General features: G+C 36.9%; 1 protein-coding gene and 1 pseudogene across 3 annotated transcripts in view; one reads left to right on the top strand and one right to left on the bottom strand.

Moving 5' to 3' along the window:
- Nucleotides 1–281: 281 nt before the first annotated feature.
- LOC128250387 (5S ribosomal RNA) lies at nucleotides 282–400 on the bottom strand (annotated as a pseudogene).
- A 6,445-nt stretch (nucleotides 401–6,845) lies between these two features.
- The window catches only part of LOC106878426 (uncharacterized), a 61,216-nt gene continuing 54,570 nt past the window's right edge, over nucleotides 6,846–13,491 (top strand). Inside the window, exon 1 of one of the 3 annotated variants that reach the window (XM_014927634.3) lies at nucleotides 6,846–6,917. The gene's annotated coding sequence lies outside the window, so the exon portion shown is untranslated. Of the gene's footprint in view, nucleotides 6,954–7,440; nucleotides 7,555–13,491 lie in introns of those variants that run through there. The other 2 variants (XM_089338301.1, XM_089338303.1) reach the window with 2 other exon arrangements.

The following is a 13,491-nucleotide window of genomic DNA, read 5'->3' as shown; positions in this document are numbered from 1 at the left end:
CAACCTTTTTTCCTGAGCCGCTAAGTTATGGGGATGTAAACATACCAACACCAGTTGTGAAGTAGTGGTGGTGAACAAACACAGACACAATGACACACACACATACGGTGAGCATCTTTTAGTTTCCATTTACCAAATCTACTCATGGAGCTTTGGTCAAGCCAAGGCTATAGTAGAAGACACTTGCCCAAGATGTCACACAGTGAGACTGATTCTGGAATCACGTGGCTGGGAAGCAAGCTTCAAACAACACAGCTATGCCTGCACCTATAAAAGTGAGATGCTTACAGCACCTAGGTTTCCAAATTGGTCACCCATCTATGTACTAACTTGGCTTGATGTTGCTTAACTATGGTGATTGTATGAAAACCAGTGCATTGAGCTTGATATGGCTGTAAACCTTTCTAGCGAAGCAGTGTCACCCAATACTCATTAATTGTAGACTATTGTTCCTTATAGACAGCCTTTCACTTCCTGGGACCACTTTCCAATAACTAATTCTCTATAAAATAATCACTTTGGAAACATGAAACCATCAACACAGTTGACATGACTAACACATCACATACTGTACTTGATAAGGCAAACTTTCATATTGAAACATCCCACCTTTTCCAGTATTTCTGTGTCCAGTGAAAAAAAAACTTCCATTTTGATACCTGATTAAGATGAATATCTTAAGTATCTTGACATGGGCAAAGTCTATATCTCAGATGGATATAGTAGGAATTTAATATGAGCATCCATGCGCGTGCACGCGCGCACACACATGTAATTAAAAAAGTGCAAAGGTGGAATTATTCCATTCAGTATCATGTTTACTATAGAGATTATGTAACAAATTAAACTTTATACTTCTATATTTAACTGTGCGTATATATATTCCTTATTTTTGCCTCTGGTGTCTTCTGCCTTTCTATTAGGTATGTTTGCCTGGGAATTTACTTAAAATGAAAAACAAAAATCGTATGCAACAGATAAGTCGTCTTTATAACATATTTCTATGTACCAGACCATTTGCTGTTATTTTTAGCATAACGAGTTTTCTGGTCAGTGTTTCATTTGCTTCAGTAGAATTCTACAGATGCACAAAACGGAGAAAATGAAACAAATACGAACGACTTGTTCCGAAACACCCCCGAGTGGGGAACAATTCTCAAAAATAAACCCCAATTTTTTCCCCACCCCAAATTCCGGATCTTTTTGGTACCGAAACACTTTCAAATTTCGAATACTTGTATATTTTGTGTTATAGAACAGATAAAAATTTTGTATTCGAAGCTATTTCATGTAAAAAATTGTCGTATTTCGGTAATTTCAACCAATCACTGATGTCTATTGAGGTGAAAACAATTACGATGTGGAATGTAAACAACGGTGTCAGGGGATCTTTTCCCTTGAATAAAATTAGTGCCGTTGTTTGTCAGCAAAAACTATCCGTTGTCAATAACAACTATCAGCGGTATATATTTCGTTTGTCACTGTTATTTATGACATCGTTCGTGCGTTTGTACTGGTTTTAGGGTTAGGGTTCGGGTTTTAGAGTTAGGGTTAGTTTTAAGATTACGGTTAGGGTTATGATTATTTTTGCCATAACCTCATTCATAACCCTAACCCCAACCCTAAAACCCGAACCCTAAACCCTTACTAGGGAATAATGATATAATTAAACAGGGAATAACACCGGTAAAAATTATTGTTTATAAAAAGAGTAGTGACTGTATTCAGCTGAATAGACGTCAGTGATTGGTTGAAATTACAGAAATACGACAACTTTAACATGAAATAATTTATTAAGAAGTAATTTTTGTTAAGAAGGCTAAGAGAAAAAGATGTTTTATATGACACATTCTACCAGTATCCCAAGTTTGAAAGTGTTTCGTTAAGAAAACAAGTGTTGCCCGTCAAACCAAAAAAATCACAAATTCCTATGTCCTCGGAATCTACATAGTCTGAGGTATATTTGTAGAGAATTTCATTAAAAAGTATCCATTTTCTTGACAGTTGAGACGAATTAAAGCGGACTCCGGTGAATTTTCCGAAATTCCCCACCCCTAAAACACTTCCTTCCCCATAAAGTCTGTATATTCGGAATCTACATGATATAACACATATTCGTAGAAAATGTTATAGGAAAGTTGGTTATACATCATTAGATGTATACCTGACTTTCCTATATAATATTAAGAAATTAAACGGAACGCTGAACTCCAGACTATCAACTTAAACAACATTTATTCAGGTGGTAAATATATACATCTTTAGCTCTTGTTGTTACAGCTTCTATGTGTGTGAGCATAGTTGTTGGGACGTTGTTATGTAGATGTGAGCGAGCTGTCGAGTGTAAGTCCGAAAGATGGAGAGTGACAGCTATACACGTAAAGAGACTGTCTCCAGGTTGGAATGTCAGAGACACTGCTTGACACGTCCATGCTCTATTGCTGGCCAGCAAGAAAGAGAATGAATTGAGCGGGAACGCTTGGTTGTTTAATTCTACGCATGCGTGAGACTACGCATGTGCACGGCGTTACTACAGGGCTCCCTTGCCAGTGCGAGAAACGCACGATAATATGAAATCTGTTAGAACGCCTGAGGCAGGATGGCCACTGAAAACCACCCACAAGATGTAGCACAAAACACACACAAAGAAAAATGAAAGAAATGAATGTGCACTCTTGAGAACATGCATGCAATGTACAAATGAAAGAAAGTGTGTGAGTGCACAAGTGTGTGTGAGAAAAAACACAGAATATAGTAAAAGTGTCTGTAGAGAAAAAATCCAGTTCGTACAAGAGTCCCACAAGGAGATAGAATGTTCGTACTCAGGAAGTCGAGGTCAGTTGTGACGGGTTACCTGGTACGGAATATTCTATGAAAGTTACACAAGGAAAATTTGGTCTGTTGATCGTGAGTGGAAACATCCACTCTAATAGAGTCGACAAAACCGAGTGTGTTGATATGGTGTGTCCCTGGTGGTGGGGTTGTTGGCGCACGACATTGTGGTAGACAGTACATTGATGGTAAAGACGTCGGCGCAGGAACTGTAATATAGCTGTGTTCTGTATGTGTGGTGGTAATGATGTTGACAGTGGTAATGATCTGTTGAAACTTGGCGACGTCAGGGGGAATGCTTGTAGTTGGTAATAGTAATTGTTGTCGTCATGGTGGTAATCTTGGTTGAACGAAGCTGGTGGCGAAAAGGTCACTCGGTGATGGTGTTTGAAGAGGTGCGCTTTTTACAGACGATCGACAGACAAATCTCTGTACGGCCATTAGCGAAAACCTCGAAGAAAAATTTTCTTAGCCCAAGATGAAAGAATGACCGTGCGAACTCAAAAAGGAGAAATGGTGACGAATGGAATAACAGAGGACTCCTTTTATTTAAACGTGTCACACGGTCGAACACAAAATATATATCAATGATGATATACAAATAATGTTATACTTCGATAACATAGATTTCGTAAATACCAGTAATGAGACGATAGAAAAGACAACCGTATGAAATGAATAACAAGAGTTATTGTGTGGCATAAAAGATGTATAGGAAAGTTGGTTATACATCATTAGACGTATACCTGACTTTCCTATATAAAATTAGAGAATCTAAACGGAACGCTTAACTCCGGACTATCAACTTAAATAACATTTATTTCGGTGGTAAATATATACATCTTTAGCTCTTGTTGTTACAGCTTCTAATTGTGTGAGCATAGTTGTTGGGACGTTGTTCTGTAGGTGTAAGCGAGCTGTCGAGCGTAAGTCCGAAAGATGGAGAGTGACAGCTAAACACGTAAAGAGACTGTCTCCAGAGTTGGGTGTTGGAGACACTGCTTGACACGTCCATGCTCTATTGCTGGCCAGCAAGAAAGAGAATGAATTGAGCGGGAACGCTTGCTTGTTTAATTTCACACATGCGTGAGACTACGCATGTGCACAGCGTTACTACAGGGCTCCCTTGCCAGTGCGAGAAACGCACGATAATATAAAATCTGTTAGAACGCCTGAGGCAGGATGCCCACTGAAAACCACCAAGATGTAGCACAAAACACACACAAAGAAAAATGAAAGAAATGAATGTGTACTCGTGAGAACATGCATGCAATGTATAAATGAAAGAAAGTGTGTGAGTGCACAAGTGTGTGTGAGAAAAAACACAGAACATAGTAAAAGTGTCTGTAGAGACAAAAAATCCAGTTCGTATAAGAGTTACACAAGTTGATTTTGAATGTCCGTACTCAGGAAGTTGTGGTCAAGGAGCAGAGCTATAGTTGAGCGTCGGAACGCTAGTTGTGACCGGTTACCCGGTACGGAATATTCAATTCGGCTAGCTCTTACTGTTGTGCGTGAGTGGAAACATCCACTCTAACAGAGTCGATAAAACCGAGTGTGTTGATCTGGTGTGTCCCTGGTGGTGGGGTTGTTGGCGCACGACGTTGTGATAGACAGTACATTGATGGTAAAGACGTCGGCGCAGGAACTGTAATATAGCTGTGTTCTGTATGTGTGGTGGTAATGATGTTGACAGTGGTAATGGGTCAGTTGAAACTTGGCGACGTCAGGGGGAATGCTTGTAGTTGGTAGTAGTAATTGTTGTCGTCATGGTGGTAATCTTGGTTGAACGAAGCTGGTGGCGAAAAGGCTGTTTGGTGATGAATGTTTGAAGAGGTACGCTTTTACAGACAGTCGACAGACAAATCTCTGTACGGCCATTAGCGAAAACCTCGAAGAAATATTTTCTTAACCCAAGATGAAAGAACGACCGTGCGAACTCAAAAAGGAGAAATGGTGACGAATGGAATAACAGAGGACTCCTTTTATTTAAACGTGTCACACGGTCGAACACCAAAATATATATCAAAGATGATATACAAGTAATTATGTTATACTACGAACATTAGTGAATTCGTAAATACCAGTAATGAGACGATAGAAAAGACAACCATATGAAATGAATAACAAGAGTTATTGTGTGGCATAAAAGATGTATGTGTATGTGAGTGTGTGAATGCGACATATAAGAACATAATAAAAAACAGGCCGTCTATATGTATGTGAAATATCACAGCAGAAAGAAAGTCAGAACACGTGAGAGATTTATACCAAGTTTTTTGAGTACACAATAGGAAATATCGCAGGCTGTAATTCTTGTCTGTTTATCGTGAGTGGAAACATCCACTCTAACAAAGGCGAGAATAAAAACCGCGCTTGTTGAGTCGTGTTGACTATGATTGGAGATGTTGGTAATACGTAGTTCAGTCTCCATGGCCGTATTTGTTCTTTAGTCGGGTTCACCAGTTATAAGTTGGTAGTCCAGAGTCCATGCTGCGTTTGTTTCTTCGTCGAATCACCACTTTATAAGAAAGTGGGTTATTGCAGCTCAGCGGAATGTCAGAGACACTGCTTGACACGTCCATGCTCTATTGCTGGCCAGCAAGAAAGAGAATGAATTGAGCGGGCACGCTTGCTTGTTTAATTCCATGCATGCGTGAGACTACGCATGCGCACGGCGTTACTACAATTTCATTAAAAAATATCTATTTTTCTGACAGTTATGATCATCCAAAGTCGGTGGGGCAGAAATCTATAGTTATGCCTTTCAAGTTTCGTTTTGTATATATATATATGCAACGTGTGTCAGTATGTTAGTGTGCTATCCTTCCAATTTTTTTTTCCTTTATTAAATTCCGATATAATTGTAATCTACTCCTATGAGGAAACAAAGCCGAATCGTGTAAATTTTCCGAAACCCCTTTTCACACTCACGGAAAATTCTTTTTCCTAAATTCCGATATAATAGTAATTTACATCATCTGAAGCGCATTTGTAAAAAATTTCATTAAAAGATATTCAATTTTCTGAAAGTTATGAGGAAACAAAATCGGGGCGGGACATTCACGTGTAGGTATCCGCAGTATTTGTTTCAAGTTCAGCTTTGATTGATTAGATCTACGGTCAATGAGCTAACAGTTACCGTCTTTTTTCTCCCCAGACAATGACTCTCTAGTCAATGTAAGTAATTGTCTAATGATGTTATTCTAGTAATTGTCTAATAATATTCTGCTAACCAGTTAGGGTGGAATTTTGGTTTAAGGACTCCATATAACACCTTATAACTTAACAAAAAAAAATCTTTGGAATTTTCAGAGAATGTTTGCAAATTTGAGTTCTACACACGGGAATTCATATGATTAGGAAAAAAAAAATGTGTGTAAGATTTATGCGCGATTTAGCTGTTATTTTTTAGCACATCCCACGACCACCGGATACCGTCCCCATTTCTTACTACTCTGACATGTATTGTTTTTTTTTTTCAATATTTTCTCCCCATAAACATATTTAATGGAATGATGATGCACCGAAGGGAATGTAAGCAAAAAATTCGAAAAAAGAGTTGAACTTTTAGGATTTATGGGGGAGAGTTGAAAATTAAAAAAAAAATTTTTTTTTCATAATTGTATGAATTCCCATGTGTAGAACACAAATTCGTAAAAATGTTCTGAAAGTTCCAAACAGTTAAAAAAGTAATGCGGGGTTATATGTGGTGCTTAAACCAGAATTCCGCTTCAGAATATCATAATTCCTAGCAATTCAAAATATGAGTGATGACATTTCTTTCATTTATTATTTATATGAAAATATCTACAGTATTTTTTCTTTCGGATATTGAATATAGACAACAAAGTGTCGTCTCTCTTACGCATTTTTTATTACGTTATTGTAAGTGTATTTAACTGAAAGGATAAAGTCAACCATCTGAAAAGGGAAAGTGAAATCTGAATTTTCCAGAATCTGTTGAACTCTTTTGCTGAATAAGTTAATTACGGTGTGCGGTAATTACGCCGAGCACCAGCAGCAGCACATAACAAGGAAGTGGAGTAAACCACACTCTCGTCACATTCACAATCAACTTGGAAGTAAGCAACATTCGATGTAACATTTCATTTTAATAGGTATCGTATAGTTTATCGTTATTTCCTTCATGTGATTATTTATTATTTTCTGTTTATATTTGGAAAATATTCATTCATATATAATACATTTGTTATTGAAATTTCGATTACGAATAGAGTCTATTTTCGCAATTTAGTTTTCCGTCTGCATTTCATTTTTAAATTTCACAAATTCTATGAAAGTTATTAACTTAGTAGATTGGTCAGAAATGTTCAGCTTTATAGTGGAAACGGCGTAGTGTTGTTCATGTGTTTCCCCTCAAACGAACAGTGATTAAAGTACTGTTAGAATGTGTTTAATATTCTTATGGTTTTATTCGGGAATCAAAATAATCGCAGACTCGATTAGTCACTCCCTACCGTAAAGAAACAACCCAACAACATTTATATCACTATTATCTTATTTAATATAACCAATGAATATTATAATTTCTTTCTCATCAAGAATACCTCATAAGAATATACTAGATTTTAGCATACACCTTTTGTTCACGTTCACGTTTTAAACCTCCAAGGTCTCTGTCGGTGGGATCGTACTTAATCATAGACCAGAAACCACAGTTTATGGAAAGAAATGTATTTTAGATACAAACTGTCATTAGTAAGTATTTAGTTGTGAAGATTGTGTTGTTTTTGTCTCAGATGTGTTGATGTTGAGCAGAGTTACCAAAGACTTTCCAGCTGTGTGAATTTCGTCTTTTTATGCCAGTAACTACATTGTTCAACATGGTCTTCGAAAATAGCAGGATGTAAATTTGGCGAATATTTGGTTGGTATTTCTAAATATTCGAGCGACTACCCAGATTCCCACGTTGACAAAAATTGCGATTAAAGAATGATTTTTCTTTTTACGTCAAGTGTTTACTGTAGTGTTTACCAGTTCTGGTGTACGTCATTTTTATGTCTCCCAAATTCCTATGATCTAATGTTAGTGCATCCAGCATATATCCTTAATTAATAAGAATGATATATGTATATTAACTAATTTCTGCGTGATATTTTCTACAAACATATGCTGCCATAGTCATGAAATGTTTCTAGTATTGTGAGCCTTACGTTTTGGCTTGTCTTTTGCCACATAGACATTATATGGCTAGCGGTAGTTGCGATTAAGTCCACATAATTCAATTGATGATTTACAGTTCCCTATATATCCATACCGGGTGGGTTTATAAATTTTTATATAACTCCTTCATATTACTTCTACACTCCAGCCTGGATGAATACATTCTTCAATGGTGCACTTAAGTAAGCTCACTTCTGTATGGTACCTCAACTAATAACCCTTCACTTATTGCAGACTACTCCTTTTTTACTCATCCAACATGGTGCATTTTTCTATCTCAGCAACATTTTCACTAATGTAGTTGAGCTAGTAATCAGATGCTGCAATGTTGCCTGTTTCAGATAGGACTGCCATCTATGGACCGTGCTACCTTTCGGTTATTTTTTTTTTGAGGGAGGGGGGTGTCTTTTTTTTCTACAGAAACCTACCTTTTCGATTGCGGAGATTCCATCGGCATTTCGAAATTAAAATTTTGAAAACGGGTTTTGGGGTTTTTCAAAATCTTCAATTCTAAGTACGCTCCAACCGGAAAGTCCGACAATTTAGAAACAACAGCCAAACCGAAGATCCACTTTCTAAATACGAATTACCAAAAAAGAAAAAAAAATTAAATGTCATCTTGTGTGTGTGTGCAAAAAAAGTAATTAATTCCAAAAGACCCTCAACCACATCATGTTCACTTTCTGTCACAGATGCGCTGGCGGAGGGGAGGGGAGGGGTGTTTATTTATTTTTAAAAAATTGAAATTTTCCAAAATTATTTTCCAAAATCATAATCTCCGTATTTTTCTTCGTATTTCGCCGCCCACATTTTTTTTAAAAAAGTGAAAAATTGGGGGTGTAGGTGGGTAGGGGAATAAAAAATTTTGAAATGCCGATGGTTTTGCAGATTCGGACTCTCCGCAGTCGAAAAATTGGGTTTCTGTAGAAAAAATAAACACAACAAAAGAAACCGGAAGGGAGTGCGCTCCATGTCCTTTACCTCCGCCCATCTATGATATAGCCCACATCTAATTCATGACAGTTCCTCTTTTGCTCACTTTAAAAAGATGGTATACATTTGGTTTGCGAGTTTCAAGAATGTATCACAAAGATGATTTTGTTGTTGAGCTCTCTTACCGAGCAGACCTGTGGTCATTGTTATTTCCAGCCTTGATTATTTCGTATTTTTTTGTATGTCCAGGGAGCCCAAGACCATTTCCTCGACTTGTATGTTTATAAGAATGTAGGTATGAATCGAAAGCAATTTGGCTGCTATTTCTAGTAAGCCGAAGTTCTGTCCTTAGTTTGTTGATGAAATGAATAGATTAGAAAGAGGTAGAGAAAAAGAAAAATGGTGAAGATTAAGGAAAAGGTATAAGAAAATAAATTACAAAAATAATTTTCCTAACTGAAATTATTAAAAATAGTAAGTTCTTCTTCTTAGAAGTGGGGCACAAAGCGAATGTTCTATTTTATGTTTGATCACATTCAAGGACACTTGATAATATTTTGTCAACTGAATCTTTTGTCTTAGGAGTTAAGAACGATAACCTAACTCATTCATACGAGAGGAAATTAAGTACCAGCACTGAGTCCTATGATCGATTGAGTCGGGATTAGGCTATTACCGGTATTTAACCTAACACCTTCTTTGTATTTAGTATTTGAGCTAGGTACGGCTTTAATTTTTAATTCATAAAGGAAACTGAAAGACGTTTTTTCGATCTACGTAAAAAAAATCAGTACCTTTGTCGATTACTCCAATGGACAGCTATTTGACCTATTTGGACGTTAGTTATTGTACTTAGTCCTCAACATCTCTGGAAACGGCCAAAGTAGCTGTTAAGAAGCGCCAGATTTATGGTAGATAACAAAAAATGCTATGTTTAATATAAAGAGAAACATTTTAAGGAGCACACCCTGTTCTTAGAGACGAAAGATTTTTGAATATTTACATCTATACTAGATTTCGATCGATTTGATCTCCGATCATCATCGGAGGTCTAATTGCCAGATATGTACAATGGATACGATTCGATCTGAGAGTGTAATAAACATCTGATCCATGAGACTACCACTGCATGTACACGTAACTCGTCTCTAACTGTTTGAAATTAAGTAATGTTTGTACGTGAGGTGGAGTAGAGTAGCCGAGAAAACAATGATATAACACTTAAGATATTTTAACATTATGAAACTCCAGCACTTAACAGCTACTTTGGTTTTTTCCCAGAGATGTTGAGGACTAAGTACAATAACTAATGTTCAAATAGGTCAAATAGCTGTCCATTGGAGTAATCGACAAAGGTACCGATATTAGAGAATATCAACTTTAAGACTTTTTTTACGTAGATCGAAAAAACGTCTTTCGGTATCCTTTCTAAATTAAAGATTAAAGCCATATCTAGCTCAAATACTAATACGAAGAAGGTGTTAGGGTAAATACCGGTAATAGCCTAATCCCGACTCGATCGATCATAGGACTGACTCCGTTACTTGTGCTGGTACTTAATTTCCTCTGGCATGAATGAGTTAGGTTATCTTTCTTCTTGCGATATTTATTTGACAACTCACGAAATAAAAATCATCTGATAATTTGGGAGAGTACTTTTAGTCTTTTCATAAAGTAGATCACCGTACTTCTTCGGAATCCCCCCACCTACTCTAACTTTTGAACCAGTAGTTAAAAAAAAAATTGTTTTTCAGATTCATGTTTTCGATATCGGAGATTACGATTTAGCAAAAAAAAAAAATTAATTTCAATGTTTTTAAAAAGTTATAGATAATTTTCACCCAACCAGGAAACAGGATTTGGAAGCTGTCATTTTGGGAAAGACTCCTCCCCACCATTTTTTCCTAGATTTGTTTATTTTTGTAATTTTTTTTTGCCAAAAATCCCCGTTTTCGGATACGGAAGTTCCGGAAAATTGCCAAAAATCGGCTTTGGGAAATCTTTCCCCCTCCCTTTCTCCCCAGCTTCTTCAATTTTGACTTTTTTCCCAACGCTAACCCTAATCCTAACACCCTAACCCTAAAACCGTAACCGTAAGTACAGAAATGTTTTGAAATTTTTATCCGAATCATGATGTCTGTATTTTCCCGCATATTTAGAAAAAAAAAAAAAAAAAAGATTTTACAAAGATTTTTGAAATTTTTTTCAGAATCATAATTTCCGTATTTTTCCGCACATTAAAAAAAAAAAAAAAAATTCTGAAAACTTGCGATATTTAGGACTTGTACCGTAAGATCGCCAAATTTTTTTTAAGGGTGGTTTTTTTTGGTGGTGGTGGGGCGGAAGTCTTGCCTCATTTTGTGCGTGACAACACGGCTTGTCAACTGTAAACAAAGCAAATAAATTGGGTGGTTGGGGTGGGGGAGTAATTGAAATTAAAAAAAAATTGGGGTGGGGGCATAGCTACAGATTTCTGCCTCCACATCGACTTTGGATGATCAATAACTTTCAGAAAAATGGATATTTTTTAATGAAATTTTCTACGTTATGTGTTATATCGTGTAGATTCCGAATATACAAAACTTTTGGGGGAAAGTGTTTTAGGAGGGGAGGGGGTGGGAATTTCGGAAAATTCACCGGCCTCCACTTCAATTCGTCTTAACTTTCAAGAAAATGGATATTTTTAAATGAAATTCTTTACAAATATACCTCGGACTATGTAGATTCCAAGAACATAGGAATTCTGGGGGAAAACAATTGGGGGTTATTTTTGAGAACTGTTCCCTACTCGGGTGTGTTTCGGAACAAGTCTTCCATATTTGTTTCGTTTTCTCCGTTTTGTGCATTTGTGCATCCGTAGATTTCTACCACACACACTCTCTCTCTCTCTCTCTCTCTCTCTCTCTCTCTCTCTCTCTCTCTCTCTCTCTCTCTCACACACACACATATGTAATTAAAAAACACCCTCGAGTGGGGAACGGTTCTCAAAAATAACCCCCAGTTGTTTTCCCCAAAATTCCTATGTTCTCGGAATCTACATAGTCCGAGGTATACTTGTAGAGAATTTCATTTAAAAATATCCATTTTCTTGAAAGTTAAGACAAATTGAAGTGGATTCCGGTGAATTTTCTGAAATTCCCCACCCCACCCCCTCCTAAAACACTTTCCTCCACAAGTTTTATAGATTCGAAATCTACACGATATAGCATATATTCGTAGACAATTTCATTAAAAAATATCCATTTTTCTGAAAGTTATGATCATCCAAAGTCGGTGGGTGGATGGGGGTGGGGGCAGAAATCCGTAGTTATGCCTTTTTTTTTTTTGCTAAATTATTGTAATCTCCGATATCAAAAACATGTGAATCTGAAAAAAATTTCCTTTTTACATTACTGGCTCAAAAGTTTGGGTTGGGGGAATTCCAAAGAAGTGCCTAGATCACTCCCTCTTAAAGCTCTGACATTAAAATGTGTAGTAGTAATAGTAGTAGTGCTTTTTCCGAATGGACCCTCGCCTCCATTTGTGTGCTAACGTGCGCACACACACACCCACATAAGGAGAAGGGCTCACATTTTGGTTCTAAAAGTGTCATTGTTATTGTCCAGTCCTGATTGAGCAGACCTATAATCGAAGGTATCCCAGCTGTGTTGATCCTGTCTTTTATTCAGATACAATTAACTTGGGGCCACCTTATCTGATAAATCTATCGGTGGCTCTTCTAGTATCTGGTGTTTTATCTGGTGTAGAGCTGACGTTTCCAACAGCTGTGCTGCTATACACTTGTGTGCTACGTATGGTCCACGTGTGTTCCATGAGTTTGAGGCAAATTATTTGAGAAAATCTAAGTTTGTAATGCATTGTATTGCATCTATGCATTCTTTTGCAGCCAGGTGCAATGCATGCGCCCATCCCTGTTTTGGAACAATTTCAACCCTTTTTTTAATAATTTTAAAAAAGCTGATGTGCATATTTTCGGCACCTCTTTCAGTCAACAGAAAAAGTTGGAAATCGCACATAACTAGGTCAGTGCTTATCTTCACTTTTCCAAGGTTATATGGTCATGTAGCCTTATATTGGTAACTTTTCTCCCTGGTGTGCAGACAAATGAAGCCTTTGTTGATTTGAGTAGCAAGTTGTTTTATCTTATATTAATCTATTTTTAGCTATTGCTCTCTGATCATTTGAGAGTTTAAGTGTTTAGCCACTAACTAGACAGAGTAATCTGTCATTTTGGTTAGTTATCGGATACTCAATTGTGATGTGTATAGAAACATATGGAGGTTATGTTTTGTTTTATTTTATGAAAAAGTTTGGAGATAGTGAAAGAGAAAACCAGAAACATCATTTAGTCTTTGATACCAACTCACTTGAAGCCATACATATTTTATAAAGGACTTGTAACGACCGTGCGACCAGGAGATGGTGACGAGGAATGGCTCCTTTAGCGCATTGCACAGTTGACACAAATATAAAACAATGAAATGAGGTTAAATGTGTATAAGTGCCAAAAGGAAAAGAGGGAGACACAACCGGTAAAAA

This window comes from Octopus bimaculoides, chromosome 20 (assembly GCF_046866305.1).
Source record: "Octopus bimaculoides isolate indiv1 chromosome 20, ASM4686630v1, whole genome shotgun sequence".
In the NCBI taxonomy this organism is placed as follows: Eukaryota; Metazoa; Mollusca; class Cephalopoda; order Octopoda; family Octopodidae; genus Octopus; species Octopus bimaculoides.
The sequence above is the reverse complement of the archived record's forward strand: the minus strand, read 5'-3'. Positions and strand labels throughout refer to the sequence as shown.